This window comes from Camelus dromedarius, chromosome 10, assembly GCF_036321535.1.
Source record: "Camelus dromedarius isolate mCamDro1 chromosome 10, mCamDro1.pat, whole genome shotgun sequence".
In the NCBI taxonomy this organism is placed as follows: Eukaryota; Metazoa; Chordata; class Mammalia; order Artiodactyla; family Camelidae; genus Camelus; species Camelus dromedarius.
Window position 1 is genome coordinate 7,206,258 of NC_087445.1, and position 18,658 is coordinate 7,224,915.

At 35.8% G+C, this 18,658-nt stretch overlaps 1 protein-coding gene across 1 annotated transcript in view; it reads left to right on the plus strand.

The window, feature by feature from the left end:
* Nucleotides 1-12: 12 nt before the first annotated feature.
* The window catches only part of KIF24 (kinesin family member 24), a 60,230-nt gene continuing 41,584 nt past the window's right edge, over nt 13-18,658 (plus strand). Inside the window, exon 1 of the mRNA XM_010975839.3 lies at nt 13-398. The gene's annotated coding sequence lies outside the window, so the exon portion shown is untranslated. The remainder of the gene's footprint in view (nt 399-18,658) is intronic.

Below are 18,658 nucleotides of genomic sequence, written 5' to 3' on the forward strand. Positions count from 1 at the left end.
GAAGTATTCTTGACCCGCCTCAAAGGTGCCGTTCTTTCACTTAGAACATCGCGAGATCTTCATTTAAGCGGACTGATTGGTTGAAAGACGGAACTTGAGCGTTATGCCTACTGTTCCCTCGGGTCCCTGATTGGTCTTCTGGAAGAGAAGGCGGCCCACGTCCACGACTTAATGGATTCCCATTGGTGGGCGGGGCGAGACTGGCGGCGCGCGGGAGTCGGCGCGGGCGTTCGAACCGTCGCTTGGTGTCGTTGCCACGGGGATGCGGCCTGGCAGCAAACTCAAGCTCGGAGCTGACAGAACGCTTCGGTCTCCCGCCTTGGGGCTCTCTCCTGTCGGCGTTGTCTTCTCCTGTCCTCAGACAGGGTTGACGGAGGGAGAATTTGAGAGTGTCCGAGGTGAGAAGGGCTGGGCAGAACCGGGACGGGGTGGCCTGGTCCCGAGCCTTGGCGCCGGCCGAGCGCGTGAGGAGGCGGGCGGTTGTGAGGGAACCGGGAGTTGGCCTCTCCGGGTTGTCCGAAGGCTCACCCACTCTCCTACCCTTCTTCCCCACTTCTCCCATGGAACTTTTCGGCGTCTCGAAGTCCTCTTGCCTTTGAACCCAGAGCCCCTGACTGGAACCTCTCTTAAAGCGCTCCTATTCCGACTTGGTTATTTGTGTGCTTCCGTGAACCCCATTCTCCTTCTTTCTCCCATATAATTCTGAGGTCTTTGAGGCAAGGCAAGCGTCTCTCGCAGCGGTTTACACACAGTAGACTTTTCAGGAAATATTTGTTGAGTTTAATTTAATTCACCACAGATTGGCCCCGTTTTTCCTTCCATACAGAGTTTATTTTTTATTTTTATGAGAGTAGGGGGAGGGCATCCTAATCTCAATAAGCAAAAGGACCTGAAAGTTCACGGTTGGCCTTTCCACTCTTTGTGAAAGGGAAAACTTTTGAATTGCTTGCTGCGACTGTTCTCGCCTTGTGGCTTTTAGTCTTGGTCTCCCAATGCTTTTATTAGACTCCCTATTAGTCTTTGCTTAAAACAAACCAGTTGTTGCTGTAAACCAAAAGAGTTGATCTCAGTTTCTTAGTGATGTGCACCTGTTGTCACATTTTAAGCGTGTTTCGGAGAACGTTTTAAATCCTTTTCTCCTTTGTATTTGTATTCTGCTTATAATCTCTACTTCAGCCCATACATAGAACAGCTGCTCTGGTAGCCTATCCGTTCATCAGGTGTCTGTAATAGAATTGCAACCAAGACTTGTTTCGTTGTTAACTCATGACTGTATATTCCCAATATGCATTGTTGATTCTTATATCAAAATTACAGCTCAATAATGACTTTAATAAAAGGATTGAAAAAAGTCAGGTGTAGCAGCTCTGTTCTCATTACCTTCTTATAAAAGTTTTAACACCTACATTATAGCTAAACTGCAGATCTATGACATGTAATGGAAACCAGACTGAGGATCCAGGGTCTGGTCTTGGCTCTAATTCACTGACTGTGGCTGGCTTTGCAAGTCATTTGGCCCTTTTAGATTTCGCTGTTTCCACCTGGAAAATTGAAGGGTTCATTTAGAAGTCCTGTGGCTCTACTATCAATTTAGTCAAGCAGTTGATGCCAGGTAGACGTCATGCACTCAGCCTTCCAAACACCATACAGCTGAAAGTAACAGCTACCATTTATTGCGCACTTACCCTGTGCAAAGCACTGTTATTAAAGGGTTTATATAAATATTACATTTTTCTTGGCATAGTGCATTAACGTGCTGCCCACCTAGCATTTCATTAAAAACATTTGGTTTATTTTGTTAATGAAAATCTTACCTAGTCATAGTTTGTCATTGGGGCAAACTAGGGCATGATTCTCACATCTTCCAGTTTAGGAGGAACAGCAGTGTCTTTCTCTGGGCCACAGTTTTGCTGTTTGTAAAATGAGGGATTGAACTACTCTTCTCAGATCCCTTCAGATTAATTATCTATTAATCCAGTTTCCTGTGCTGGCTGAGCACACCTGTTCATAATTTGTTCGGAGTAGGTCCTCAACAAATTTTGTTAAATGAGTAACGGTTTTCCTTCTTACACTTTGAGAGTTGTGGTCATTAGCCACAGGTGGTCAGTAACTTCCCAAGTTATTGTCTCAGGGATCTTGATGTTCATATCCTATAAACAAGATTTTTTCATAGGCATAAACTAATAGTAATAGATACCATTTAATTGGAAAAATTGTTTTCAACCAGTATGTCTTTTTCCTGTGTAGGGAGAAACCAAATGTGGGTTGTTTTTTTTTCCCCCTACCAAGCAATTCCATTGCTTGCCTCTCTCCACTCCCTGGAAAATGGAAAGTGGGCTGAACATTCTAAGCTTCTTTTTTAATCTTGGTCTTTCTGGCGATCAGCCCCCACCCAGGAGCCCATCCAGAGTCTCCTCATTAGAACAAGAGATAATCCTAGTGCTCTCATCACTTGGAAAATTCTAAGGATTTTAGGAGCTCTGTGCCAGGAACTTGGGGCAGAGACCAATATATATCTTCTGTTATCTCACACCATTTTATTTTTTGAGTGCCTATGTATTAGACACTGAATTTAGCACTTTATTTCATTATCCCAATTAATCCTCACAAAAGCAAACATCTTTTCCAAATCACTATTATTTTTTGTCTGTTTAACTGCAGTAGCTTCCTAAATGATCTCCCTCCCAATTTTGCCCACTCCCTGCAATCCATTCCCCACAGAACTGGCAGAGTGATCTTTAAAGATCATGTCCTTTCCCCACTTAAGATCCTCCGATGACTTCCTGCTTCACTTTAAATTAAAATCCAGACACCTTTGCGTGGCCCAGTGAACCATAATCTGTCCCCTACCTTTCTATTGTCATCTCGTACTACTCTCCCTCTCTTCTGCTGTGCTAGGGCCAAACTGGTCTTCTCTTGATTGCTCGCTCATGTCATAGGTAAGGGCCACTTTAGGGGCAGTGTGCTTGTCTGGAGTGCTCTTCCTCCTGATCTTTACATGAATGACTCCACATTATTTGATTTCACCTCAAATAGTCCCTGCTGAATGTGGCCTTCTCTGATCATCCAATTTGAAGTAGAAACCTTCATTCCGCTTTATTTTTTTCATAGCACTTGATCATTATCTGAAACTATCTTGCTTATTTGATTACTGATTATCTCCTTTCACTGGAATAATAGCACCTTGAAGGCAGTGACATCCTCAATGTCTTGAATAGGGCCTAGCTTATAAAAGGGCCTCAAATTATTTCTTGAATGACTGGATGAAAGGTTTTTGTTGTAACTGTGACTATGGCTGTGTCCATAGAAATTCATTTGAGTAATAGAAACTTCTTTCACTTTCTTGCCCAGGAGCAGTGAGTCAGGGCACCACCAACTTTGCCATAGTTTTCCTGAATAATCAGACTACTGTGGTACAAAAGTTTCTGCCACTCATTACTGCAAATGACATCAAATGCTTTTGTATAGTTCTAAAAATAACGTAGAGATATTTATTCATTAAGTAATTATTGAATGTTTATTCTCAGACAGTTTTAGATACTGGGGATAAAAAAAATTAATAAGACACATTCCTTGACCACAAGATCACATTCTAGTGGAGGAAATAGACATAATCATAGATAATTATTACAGAATGTAACTGCAATGATAGATATATGAAAAAGGTATGATAGAAACATAGAAGGGACATGTAACTATATTTGGGGAGATCAGAAAAGACCTCATTTGTGTCTTGCAATGATAGATGTATGAAAAAGGTATGATAGAAACAAAGACGGGACATCTAACTATATTTGGGGAGATCAGAAAAGACCTCATTTGTGTTTTAATCAATGAGTAAAAGGTAAACAGGTAAAGAAAGCTTTGATGAGAATGGAAGGAGACCATTTAAGAGCACAATGAGAATAAAGGCACAGAGAAAACAGTCTTAAGAAGTTGACTAAACTAGAGAGACAGACAGGAATGGGCTAGACTATAGAAAATTTTGTAAGACATGCTAAGGAGCTTGGAGTTTGTCCTTTAGATAGGTGGCAGGATGCTACGGTAGGGTTTTAAATAAGGGAGCAGCATGGTCATAACTGTGCTTTCAAAATAATGATCTGGTTCTGTAGCGTGGAGGATGGTTTGGGGGAGCAAAACTAGAGTCAGGGAGAACAGTTAAGAGACGTGAAATGATCTAGGAGGATCTAGGTGAAAGATCTGGGCCTAAACCACTAAGGCTGTGGTGGTAGGAATGATAGCAGAGGGAAATTTGACAAATATTTAGGAGATTAAATTGACTGGACCTGTTGATTAGATTTGGGATTAAAGGAGAGGAGCAAGTCTAGAATGCTTCCCAGTTTAACTCTGAGTGACTAGATAGTTGGTATTGTTACTCACCCCTACCCTCCCCCAACAAGGAACAGAAAGATAGGGGGACAGGTTTTGTGCGGAGTTAATGAGTTTGGTTATTGCAAGTAGTTCAGATGCTCAAATCATGGGAACATTTTGATAGTGATAACCTGAGTGTTTTTTGCTGCAAGAGATCCATAAGACTATGAGTTTTATTGTGAGGTGAACTAAAGTTATAATGAAATTCTGAAAGTACCCAGTTAATAATATTGCACAATATCAAGGCCAAAAAGACTAGTTGAGATTTCACCAGCAATGAGGAGCAGTACTATGTCTATTGCAGTCTTTTGGTTAGCTGCTTATGTAGACTTAATTGGTTAAAAACTAGTGGTATGGAATTGTGTAGTCAACATATAGATAACTGATCATTTTTTAGAACAAATTCATATGGTTGTTTTTAATAAATTATCTATGTCTGATGGGGGAGGGTATAGCTCAGGGATAGTGTGGGTTCAATCCCCAGTACCTCCATTTAAATAAATAAATAAAATTACCTATGCCTTGATTTCTTCATTTGTATCAAGGGAGGTAATGATAATTGTCATCTTTCACAAAAAGTCTTAGAAGATTAATCAGGTAGCATAATTAATTACATATTAATAATTTAGATCTCAGTGTTTTAATTATTCTTTGCTTTCTCAGCATCAGTTCTTTAAAAATAATTCTCAGCGCCATTGTGGCAACGGTTCCCAAAAGAATGTAACCCTGAGTAAAAGAATCTTTATCATCTTAGTAATTTATAAAAACTGATCATAATAGTTATTTTTCCAGTTAAACACATGAGATATATTTTGTTGAAAGAATTTTATAATGGCAAAATGGCCCTCAAAAATCTGCAAATGACAACTTCTGCAATTGGATTAGACTAAGAGTTGAAAAATAGAACACTGAGTTTAAACCCAATGTTGGTTACCACCTGTTCCTGGGAATTCTTTCAAAATTAAACCTCTGTATTTAGAGAGAGGACTGCTTGTACTGTTTTAAGATCACTAGGTTCAATGATTTTGTAATGTTTATTTTTAGGTGATTGCTCCCATGCTTTGCACCAAACCTAGAAATTTAATAATCTCAAAGAATTGAAATAAACTTGAAACTTTTTTTTCAGTTACAAAAAAAAACAGTCTTTCAAAAACTACCTTCAGGTATAATTCACATGATTGGTATCCCAAAATTCACACCTAGCCTTAAGAATTACATTAGGTATCATATATTCTTACTCCTTTGCAGCTGTTATTTTAAGCAGTTGTCTAGTTAGTATCACTTGTCTTCTTTTAAGACCAGTGGTCTATAGATAGAATAATCCCTAGAGTTTAAAATAACTTAATTCTCTTGTTGGAGGAAAAGTGTATACTATATTATCTAACTTTTAATTTCCCACTGATAATATTGAATTTCTTGTGTTCTTAATTAGAGATCTTTTGCCTAAAATGGGGTACAGAAACATCTTAATACAAACTGATTAAGAATGTTGGGTTTGTGTTGTATCCTTACTAATGGTACAATGGGCTTGGTTACTTTGTTAAAAAGTGGTCATTATTATTGGTTGCCGAGGACTGGATGAGTTTAGGGGTATAGGATGTGAACATACTAAAAGTCAATGAATTCACTTTAAATGGGTGAATTGTAATGGTATGTGAGTTATATCTCAATAAAGTTGCTATATAAATATATATATTTTTTAAAGTGGTTCTTGTCACAGTAGGGGAACTCATGAAGAAATATTTCTTGGCAATGAGAAGCTATTTTAATCATAATATTTGTTTTTTAATTTTTTTTATTTTATTGAGTTACATTCAGTTTACAATGTTGTGTCAATTTCTATTGTACAGCACAATTTTTCAGTCATACATGAATATATGTATATTTATTTTCACATTCTTTTTCACCATGAGCTACCACAAGATCTTGTATATATTTCCCTGTGCTGTACAGTATAAACTTGTTTATCTATTCTATATATACCTGTCAGTATCTACCAATTTCAAACTCCCAGTCTGTCCCTTCCCACCCCCCTCCCCACTGGCAACCACAAGTTTGTTTTCTATGTCTATGAGTCTTTTCTGTTTTATATTTAAGTTTACTTGTCGTCTTCTTTTTTTTTTTTTAATATTCTAAATATAAGTGATATCAAATGGTATTTTTCTTTCTCTCTCTGGCTTCACTTAGAATGACATTCTCCAGGGACATCCATGTTGCTGCAAATGGTGTTATGGTGTTGTTTTATGGCTGAATAGTATTCCATTGAATAAATATACCACAACTTCTTTATCCAGTCATCTGTTGATGGACATTTAGGCTGTTTCCATGACTTGGCTTTTGTAAATAGTGCTGCTATGATCATTGGGGTGTTGGTGTCTTTTTGAATTAGGGTTCCTTGTGGATGTATGCGCAGGAGTGGGATTCCTGGGTCATATGGTAAGTCTATTTCTAGTCTTTTGAGGAATCTCCATACTGTTTTACACAGTGGCTGCACCAGACTGCTTTCCCACCAGCAATGTAGGAGGGTTGCCTTTTCTCCACAGCCTCTCCAGCATTTATCATTTGTGGACTTTTGAATGAGGGCCATTCTGACTGGTGTGAGGTGATACTTAATTGTAGTTTTGATTTGCATTTCTTTGATAATTAGTGATGTTGAGCATTTTTTCGTGTGCCTATTGGATCATTTGTATGTCTTCATTGGAGAATTGCTTGTTTAGGTTTTCTGCCCATTTTTGGGTTGGGTTTGTTTTTTTCTTTTTAAGTCATATGAGCTGCTTACATATTCTGGGGATCAAACCTTTGTCAGTTTCATCTTTTGCAAATATTTTCTCCCATTCCGTAGGTTGTCGTTTTGTTTTGCTTATCGTTTCCTTTGCTGTGCAGAAGCTTGTAAGTTTAATTAGGTCCCATTTGTTTATTCTTGTTTTTATTAATCATTGTATTTTAATACTACTTTTATATTAATGAGCATGCGTAATATGTTCTAATTAATGCCTGCTGAGCTTCCTGTGTAGTCCCTTACTTTCAGAAACAGTATATTCATTTAAAACATGCATAATTGAGGAAATAGAAAGTGGAAAACAGTAAGATGTTTGAAAAGGCCACTGAGGCTTAGCCAGTCAAAGCTGTGTGACCTTAGGCAAGTCACATAATCATTCAGAACCTCAATTGCAACATAAAATGAAGGTGTTGGATCAGATCCTGGTTCTCAGACTCTGATGCCACAGGGCTAACCAACTAATGTAAATGAATAAAGTTGGTGGGTATAAAGGAACCAGGAGTAGGGGGACCATGGCGAATAAGATAATATGTGCTCTTCTAAAGAGAGCAGCTGTAACTCAATTTTGGTCTGTTGTTGCCTTATCTTATTGTAGGCCCAATGTAACTGTATCTTTAATTTTCAAGAAAAGCAGAAACTGAATATTTTTAATTGTTACTGCTTTTTAAATATTGCAACTAATTCTAAAAATTTTAAACACTATGCAAGCCAAACTGCAAGATATGAAGGAATCCTTCATGGGCTTAGTATTTATACTAGGTCAGCTGTAGACTAGATGATCTCTGTTGACCTGGTTAGCTGTAGGATTCTTTTTCTCTTTATCTTATATAAATATTATGTGGTACATTCCAAAGAATATGTGTGAAACATATGTGTAAGTTATAAAGCAAAACAGAAAATGAATAAATACCCAAGATCTAGCACATAATATCCTTGTGTTTTCTTGTTCACCATTTCCTTGCTCTTCCATCAGAGGTAACCATTATCCTACACTTTGTGTTTAGATACCCAAATAATACACTGAATTTGCTTGCTTTTGAGCCTTATACAAGGAATGTAATTTTCTGGGATTTGGTTTTTTCCTCATGATGTTTCTGAGATTTGATAAATTGTCTAGTATAGTTTGTTCTTTTATCACTATTGTATGATGCTCCATTATATGAATATACTCAAATTTATTTATCCATTCTCCAGCCAACGGACATTCAAGTTGTTTTCTGTTTTGGGCTCTTGTGAACAGTGCTGCTATGAACATTTTTGTGTGTGCCTCTTGAAGCACACATGCAAAAGTTTTTCTAGGGAATGTACCTAGGAGTTGAGTTGCTTGGTTGTATGCTATATGAAGACTCAACTTCATTAGATAATGCCAAACTCTTTTTCAGTGTTTCTGGCTTAGTCCCATGATCCTTTGCTCTGAAGGTTTCTCTCTCTGCCTTCTCTGACTTATTGTATTCTCTTCTTACACACCCTTTTTCCCTTGGTGAAGATTACCTCACTGCCTCTTATTTTCTTTCTATAGAACCATATGTTATCTACAATTTTATTAAAACTTCTTCTGTAACATAATAGAATCATGTTTAGAAGTAGATATTACCCTTTTACATTTCATAAATGTAACTTGCTAAAAGTACCCTTTTTAAAGCTTTTCCATGCAGAAATACTTATTTAAAAATTTAATGGTCATTTAAAGAACTTTGTAGATTGTATTTGTCAGGTTCAATCTAGCACTACATTTAAGCTCTGTTTACTATATGGTTTTTTTTTTAAATTACCTCATAAATGGTCTGGTTATTTTTGGCATTTATGAACTTTTAGTTTCAGGGGTTGCTCAGCATAAATATTTTGAAATCTTATTGTTGAACTGAGAGGAGTTTTTTAAACTTGGAAATATGAATTTGTATAATAACTGAATATTTTTCTTTTAAAATGTTGTGACATACAAATGTTTTCAACTTTTTTTCTACTGTAAAAGTTACCAAAGCTACATTTTACTTTCCTCTTTACTGTATTCTTTGTAATAATAACTAATACATCTTTAAAGAGGAATTGTTTAGTTAACATTATATAAATGGCAAAAAGATTATTTGATACTATGAAGTCCATATATCAGTCAGTCAAACTTTTTTTCCTTTTTTAAACAGGCAGTTTATTTTATTTAAAATAAGTAAGGGTAGGGTTCCTAAGATTCTTAATAAAATGAAATAGGCTTTGGTTTATGCATTATTAGGCTTATATTGAATTACTTTTTAAAAACTAAGGCCATCACACCCACCTAGAACATGTTTGGTATGCCCTTCTAATTTATGCAACTAAAGCTCTTGAGATTTTCATTCTGTGCTAGGAGTCTAAAAAGTAATTCAGCCTGTGCACTTGTGTGTGTGTGTGCATTCTTGACAACTCTTAACCACAGCTCAAATTTCCACAGAAAATTTCAATACGTTTTCTCAATTTCTTCCATGGTTAATTTTATTTTTGATAATTATAGAAGTGAATGTTTTAGGGAAAGAGCTTTTCTCTTTTAGATGCTAGTGTAACATCTAAAATTTAATGGTACAAGATTTCTTTTTGAAGTGATAAAAATGTTCTAAAATTGGAGTATGGTGATGGTTGCACAACTCTGAATATACTAAAAACTATTGAATTGTATACTTTAAATGGGTGAGTTTTATGGTATGTGAATTATATCTCGATAAAGTTAAAATTTAATGATGTTCTAGAGGGATTTATTGATCTTTTTTGCCTTTTCCTCTTTGATAATTGAAGTACTTGGGATGTTACATGAATTTGAGAAACTAAAAATAACTTGGATGCATTAGAACTTGGGCCATTTTTCCTCAGTTTTTCTGCTTGGCAGAAAATATATAGACCTTAGATTTAGATTTTCTACTATTTTATAGTGATGAAAAACTTTTATTAGAAATATTGAATAATCTTGACAATTATACAAGCAAGCAACAGTAGATTATGATATTTTCTTCAAATTTGTTTCACTACTTATTTTTCTCAGTTTGACTTTAAAAAATTAGACTGATTTAAGAAATTTCTTCCTTATTAGCAGATGTCATTTAGGTTAGTGAAAAAAAGAGCTATGAAAAATAGTATGATCATTTTAACTTTTTTCCAAAGGCCTGAGAAAGGAAAGTCACACAAAATCTTCAGTCTCCATGTGTTAGATAGATTTAAAATAACCAATGACATTGTATGATTTTATTTTACGACAAATTCTAGAAAATACAACTCATCTATAGTGTCAGAAAGCAAGTCAGTGATTATCTGAGGTGGAGGAGAGGACTGACTGCAAGGGGCATTAGGAACTTTTTTGATGGGACTGTCTTGATTATATTTTGATTGCTAGGGTGGTTACACGGGTATTATATTTGTCAGAACTCATGGAACTGTACACTTAAAATAAGTCTTGTTTGTTATACACAAATTATACCTCAGTAAGGTTGATCAAAAGAAAATCAATTAAAATGACCACACACATGACTTACTTGTAACAAGTATTGGTCTTTTGATATATAGCATCATCTAATGTCTCAACATTATATATGGTAATCAGGCATTTATGTCAACTATTTATACCAATGAAAGAAAAGTACTTGTACAATTGTCATTGATGAAATAGTAGAAGCCTACAGTGTTACTATTAATGAATTAGTATATTTTGCAAGTATAATCATCTACTTCAGTATCTCTGATCCTTTACCTTTTGATTCTGTTATATACTGAGCTTTTCATCAATCAAATAATAGAAACCATCTTTTAATAGTGTTAAAAGTCTTTCATATGATGTGTCTATTTGTTTCTAATAAGTCAGCACTTCCTACATACCAGGTACAGTAATCCAGTGCTGAATAAGAGATCATGGCTCCATCCTTATGGAGTACTTTACAATTTTTCAAATTAGGTTTACATAAATATCACATCCTTTGAGAGGGGGAAATGAAACTCAGAGAACTAAGTGACTTTGCCCAAGATTACACAGCTGAGTGACTGAATTATCTGAGTTATCTGATTCCAAATGCAGTTTCAGGCAGTTTAGGTGGGTAGTGTTACATAGTTGAGGTAGGTGAATGGAAAGTTTGAGGGAACATGTTAAATAGTTGGATCTTATCCACATCCTGGAATGTGAATAAACTTCCTTAATTGTGTATAAAGTTGCATGTATTCCCTTTCCAGTTTATTTTCTCTGCCACCAGGATAAGCAAGTTTGAATTTCTGCCAACTGGATTTCTTCCAAGACTCTATTTCTGATTGTTATCCCAACAGCTGAGACCTAGCAGTCTCTGGGTTTGACATAGAGGAGAACTCTGCATACTTGTGGCATTGAATGTGAGTGGGCCTTACATGTAAAAACCTGCCCATCTGGCCTCCGTTGGATTTTGCTGATTTGCAGGGCATTTTCCTGGTGGTGGCCGCTGAGAGAGATTCCATGCTGCAGCACAGATCTGCAGGAGGCAACCACTCTGTTGAGCAGGGTAGATAGTGGGCCTTTGTGGGAGGCTGGCAATGAGCTGTCTTTGCAGCTACTTTTGAAGGAGGCAGCTTGGAATAGTGCAAAAAACATTGGACTAGCCATGAGAAGACCTAAGTTCCAATCTTAGAACTGTCACTTGAGATCTGTGTTACCTTGGGCCGCTCACTGATTGATTCCAGTCTTCCTCCTCCCAAGTAAAAGGAAGTGATATGTGCATTATGAATAAATTTCATAATCATTATGCTAACTGAAAGAAATTAGATGCAAAAGAGAATATATTGTATAATTTCATTTACATAAACTTTTCGGAAAGCAAACTTATATATGATGATAGAAACATCATACAGATCAGTGGTTGCCTAGGCCAGTGGCAGAGGAAGGAATGCAAAGAGGCATGAGGACTCTTTTGAGGTCAATTAAAGTACTCTGTATTTTAATTGTGGTAGTGGTTTCATAGGTATATACAGCTGTCAGAACTCATAGAATTGGACGCTGTCATGCACACACACCCAAAAGGGGATTAAGCTGTTTCAGGGATTAATAAGAAAGAACACTGAAACAGATTTGGACTGTTTACCATGGGCATAGGAGGGGAGAGAAGCAGCACAGATAGGTATTTGTGTTGTGTTTTTGTAGGCTATGTATTTGCCCTTTTTGCTGTAGGTTACCCAATAAAGTTATAGCTACAGTAATAGGAATACTCAAACACTAAACAAAATCAACAGTCATCAACCTTGACCTCTAACTCTTCCTTTACCACTTGTCATTTTTATCTGAATCTTTATGAACTAGTAGTAGTAGAGGACATTTGAAATCAGACAAATTTCTTAAAATATTTGAAATACTTAATTTACTAAAATAATTTATCTATATTCCATTGTTTGGTTATTCTGCTTCTTAGTGGTTATTATATCCTATCACCTTTATGTTGAGGAACTCCATTGACATCCTTATAGTCACAATGTGACAAAGGTGTAAATTCTTAACTCCAATATATAAAGAGGACCACAAAAATAAAATGGAAATGACTTGCCCTCCCCAGCCCCCCAAATTCTCATCCGATATTTTATTAATGGTTATAAATGCCTCAAAGTCCTTCATAATAAAGCCTTCCAGAAGCCACAACTAACTGTTTGGAGTTGACATAAGTTAGAAATTTACCTAGAAAGAATATTCAGTAACTCAAATGTGAAGTGAGTAGTGACTGTTCTGGGTTAGCTACTTGTGGCTGTATTGAGTTGTTCCTGACCTCTAAAAGGAAAAGAAGGACCAGTGTGGCTGTGCTCATTCTTTCTCCTTTTTTCCTAATGCCCAGGCCCTCTCTCTTTAACACTTGCTGGGAATGCATAACCTTTAGCTGGATGTGGTACAAAGTGCAGCTACTTCTAAAACAGAGACAAGTTTCTTGGAGGAAAGCCGATTTTAGGCTTTGGCCAGGAAATATACAGTGTGAAGCTATCAAAGACTAAGGCAGTGGATTGGAACACATGAAATATATAAAAACCCGTGAGTTAATGATGAATATGAACCTGCCTCTCCTCTCCCCAGATAAAAGCAAAACCCCAAAAGAACTCATTGAATGCCATCCAAAATATCTAGGGCACTACTCCTACTTAATTCTGAAAATTGGAAATTAAAAAGAAAGAATATTTTTATGTCTGCCTTCATGTACAAACTCTACTTCGGATAATCACATAGCCATAGTTGTTGACAAAAGGTATTTTTGTAAAAAGATACTGAAATAAATATATATAATTTAGGAGTAAATATTTTTAAAAGATGTTTTTGAGATAATTGAGGAAATTAGATTATAGACTGAATATAAGATACTAAAGGGTTATTTTAAACTTTATTAGGTATAATGGCATTAGTTATATAAGAAAATACCAATTTAAAAATGAATTTAGAGGTGAAATGACATATTTTGGATTGAGTTTTTAAATATTTCAGCAAACAGAAGCAAATGTGGCAAATTTTGATAACAAAAGAATCTATGGGTGGATAACATGAGGGTTTATGGTACAGCTGTATTTACTTTGTGATGCTTGAAATTTTTTATAATAGAAATATTTTTAAATGCTATAGGGAGATCACTGTGCCTGCCATTTGCCAGGTACTTAGTGCTTTACAGAATCTGTTGCTGCGTAATCAATACCTATATAGAATCCTTTAACGTATCTGATTTTACTGCAAATACTTGTAGAAAGTATTCTAGTTCTTCCAGTTTTACTGAGATATAATTGACATACAGCGTTGCATAAGTTTAAGGTGTGCAGCATAAGGTATTATTCTAGTTTTAAACTTGAAGCTGAGGCTTAGAGACATTAAATAATTTAACCATGTATCATGTCTGGGTCTTAGCAGAGCCCAGCTAGATTCTGGATTTTTTTGTCTCTTAATCCATTAATCTTCTGTTGTACTAATTACTACTAACCAAACTCTTTGGTGTCTATTAACATGTTTAAAATAAAATCTTATTTGACATCTTGGGGGGAAAAAAAACAACCCATGTGAATGTTTTCCTCTCTATTCAAGTCTGTCTCCCTACCTTCAGAATAAGAATGTGTTTGGTGACAGTGGTAGTTTTAAGGGTTTATGTTTATTGGATGTCTATGATGTGTTACACCAGTGCTTTATTTAGTAATAGCTATCTTCTAAATCCACTGATAAAGCTGACATGTCAATATTTTATTATAGCCAAACTGTTTCTAAGAAGGATGGAGGAGCATCCTGCAATAAAACACACAGCTAACATTGATTTAAAAAAAAATTTTTTAATAACAAAAATGTGAGAAAAATGCTTTCTCATTTTGAGAAAAAGCATTTTTTGTTTAATGATATGCATGCTTTTCTTCTGTAAATAGACAATAAATTTTTGTAGATTAAAAAATCAAATAAAAATACGCATTTATGAGTAGGTGTGTAGAAAAGGGTCATTATCCTAGTAAGCCTGCCTAAGAGAATCTAGAGCAAAAATCTTGGGGAACAGATAAAATAAGATTCACTTCAGTGATATTTTGGCAACTTGAATCCAAACATACTTAAATAAATTTGTGGAAAGGGAAAAATGGTTTTAGTTTAGTGTAATTTCTCCCCACTATCATCTACTTCCCAAGGGAGGCCTGTTGCTACTTGTATATAACCTTTATCTGGGTAACTGCTACAATTTATAGTCTAGGTTATCAAGTTAACAAACCACCAGCCTTGGACTTTTTTGTTTTCCTCCCTAATTATCTAAATAGGCTTCTAGGTGTTGAGGAAAGTACTCTTAATATGATCCTTTGCTCCCATCCTTTTTTGCCCACTGAAAAATAAGCCCAATACACAATTTGGATAAAACATTAACATTTTTTTAGGCTGGCTAACAGTGCTAGAAAAAATTAACATTTTAAAAGTAGTTTACATTAAAATTGTCACCTAGAATGACAACCAATAAACAAGCACTATCTTTAGGGGTTCACTCCAACAGGGTTTTTAAAATATTCTGGTATAAGCAGACTAAATAAAATAGTTTATGTAAAACACCTAAGCATAGTGCTTGGCATAAAACAGAACTTGATAAATCAGATCATCAAAGTAGTATGATCATAAACTATCTGCTGAAATAATAGGATTAGCCTTATATAAAATATTTCTTTGACCTACAGAAAGTGCTCAGGGTTACATTGGTTAAGACATTGTGTGTATTAGGCTCTTCTAGGTTGTAAGGACCCTGAGGCTGTCTTATTACTTGGGGTGATGGGACTTGTAGAGTTAGGAAACTGAGAGAAAACGTCTCCATAGCCACATAAGCAGGCTTCATGGAGTCTCTTAATAATTTAATTACGTTAGGTAAAAAGTAGAAATGGTAGACCTTTTTGTCCTTTGTCCTGTCTAAGCCAGTTCTGTTCATTCAACAAACACTTGTTGCACACCTGTCTGGCACAGTGCTAGGCTGAGTGGGATCATATTTGTTTTCTCTTTAAGAATTCACACTATAGTGTAAGGCAGAGCCACCTTATTTCTGGAACAAGGCTGGCAATAAATACAAAAATTAAAAATATGAGTCTGTAATGCCCTATTAGTTTTACAATCAAAACACTATAAGAGTTGGGAGAGAGAAATCACATCTGCCTGGGGTAATTAATCTATTCAGCAAACATTATTTGTAATAGTGTGAATTGTTTTTAATGGCTATAACAAACAGGTAGGAAAATGCTTATATTAAATAAAAAAGTAGATTTCAAGACAGTTATGAGTACAGTGTTAAATACAATGTAAAAATGCATTTTTAAAAGGCTGGAGAAATGGGAAAGTGGGTAAAATAGGTGAAGGGATTAAGAGGTGCAAACCTCTGGTTATATAATAAATAAGTCATGGGGATGTAATGTACAGCATAAAGAATATGATCAATAATGTAATAACTTTGGGGATAGATGGTTACTGAACTTACCGTGGTAATCATTTCATAATATATGCAAATATCAAATCATTATGTAGTACACTTGAAATTAATAGAGTATTAAATATCAACTGTAATTCAATTTTTTAAAAAGGTTAGAGGAAAAACACCAAAATAGTAACAAGTAGTTGTATCAGATCAATGTGGGGAGATTGGGAGGAAGGGAAGTAAGTGAAGTTAAAAATAGATTTTTAAAATAAGTAATATAGCCATATAGTTTCAAAATTTACAAAACAGCTGTTTTGTGTCCTGCTCTGGGTGGTGGAGACAGCAGTGAAATAGAAATAATAAGAAAAGTAATAGTAACTACCACATTTATTGGCATACAATAGTTTCCTTCCCATGTTTGCCCTCCACTAATTAGTTCCCTCCTCCTTGAGACCAATATTATTACTTTCTTGTGCATCTTGTCAAAGATATTTTATGCCTGATAAGCAAATATATAGACTATTATAGATGAGTTAATTCTTTCTCTTTAACAAATGGTACCTTTATTATACAAATTGTTCTATACTTTGTTTTAATCACTAAATGTATTTGAGAGCTTTCTTTTTCTTCAATAACATATTGAAAGTTTACATATTTGTAGTTGCTTTATAGTATTCCATTTAATGAATTACCATAATTTATTTAACCAGTCCCTATTCCATTTCTTTGCTATTGCATGAAGTGAAACAATGAATAACTTTGTACCTATGTCATTTTATACTTGTACAAAGAATCATATCTAATATTAAAACAAAAGAACATAGGCTAACTATCGGGCTCAAAAAAGCACCATGCTGCCAGTTTATGTAGAAGCATGCTGTTGGCTGCTTTAATTTGCATGCCCAGATTACTGCTATCTCCAGCGTCTTTCCCTCCCATGATATATGGGATATCCAAGCATTGCAAAGTAAATATGTTGGTATTGTACGTGTACTGATTAAGGGCTGCTGTAGAAGCCATGGTTATCAGAGTTGGATTGGGAGGGCATGTCGCCAAGGGCATAGGTGTGTGAAATACAGGATCTTGTACAGCCTGTGGAAATTGAGAAGACTGCAAAGCACTTAACCTGATCCCCTGGGTTAGGCTAAGCCAAGTGAGGAATATAACTATTTAGAAATAACCTAAAGCACAGCAAAACATTGAAGGCTTATTCTGTTGTAAGTTCTGAGTGAAGTAGTAAAGATAGTAATACAGAAATAACAATCGTAGTAGTAATAACTACCAACACTTCTTGAACACTAAGCATATACTGGGCATCATGCTGATTAATATTTGCATTATTACAAGTGTTTTCTCATTGAATCCTAACCCTAGGAACTGTGGAGACTATTGTTTTTCCATTTTACAATTGAGAAAAAATTTTCAGAGATATTAAATTAGTAACTTGCTGAAGGTCACACATTTATCTATTTCATAGTATCGTTTGGAGGTTAACAGTGCTTGGTATGTAATAAATGCTCAATACACACTAGCTGCTATTATTGTTATTACTGAAGCACAGAGGAAATACCAGTTATCCCTTGCCAGGGCATACCACACAGAAGAAAAATATAAATAGGACTTTTCCTGGGAAAGACAGGTTTTCCAGGTAGAAGAAACTGTAGTAAAGGGATTGAGTGGTGGCCTGGTTTAACTATGTAGAGTGCTTGGTGGCGAAATGGTAGAAGAGACTGAGATAAGAAAGAAGGCTTCATGGGGATGAGGGGGAGCTACTGAGCTATCTCAAAAGAATGGACATGACTCATTTAAGAGGCAGAGGGAGTTGGGGACATTTCAGGCAAAGATACAGCATTTAAAAAGGCATGAAAGCAGTCAGTGTTGCAGTTATCTACTGCTGGTAGTAAACTACCCCAAAATTTAGTGGCTTAAAACAATTACCATTTTATTTGCTAACAGTTCTGTGAGTCAAATATTTGGGCTAGGCTTAGCTACATTTGGTCTCACCTGGGACCCCATATGGCTGCAGTCATCTGGTGGCGCCAGTGGGGCTAAATAGTTTTAGATGGCTTCTCTCATGTCTGGCTTTGATGATGGCTGTTGGCTGGGCTTCTTCACATGGTAGCAGAAGAGTTCCTAGAGAACAGTGGAAGCCTCTCTTGAGGACTAGGCATGGAAGGCACAGTGTCACTTCCACCACATTATGTTGGCCAAAACATGTCATGAGGCCAGCCTAGCTGCAACAGGAGAAATAAATTCCATCTCTTGATGGAAGGACCTGCAAAGAATTTGTGGCTTTTTTTTTTTTTTTCAATCTACCACAAATGGCAAAGGGCAGGATGAGTTTAGAATGTAATACTTAGCCCCTTTGGCCTTTTCTTTAGCCTAAGTAGCATTTCCTCCAAAGTTAATTACACAAGGTCCTTTAATCATCTTTATTACCTGGCCCTGACTTCTTTCTCTGTTTCTCCCAGAATGAAAATAAAATATAAATTAAAATGAAAGACAGAAAAGCTTTACCACGAACTAATAGAATTTTGAAAAAACTGAATTATTAAAAAAAATTTTTAAGAGAAAATGTAGTTTGCTTACTTTTTTTTTTAAATAAACACCTTTATTGTGATGTGGTTCCTGTACATAGTTTACTTAATTTGAATATTCT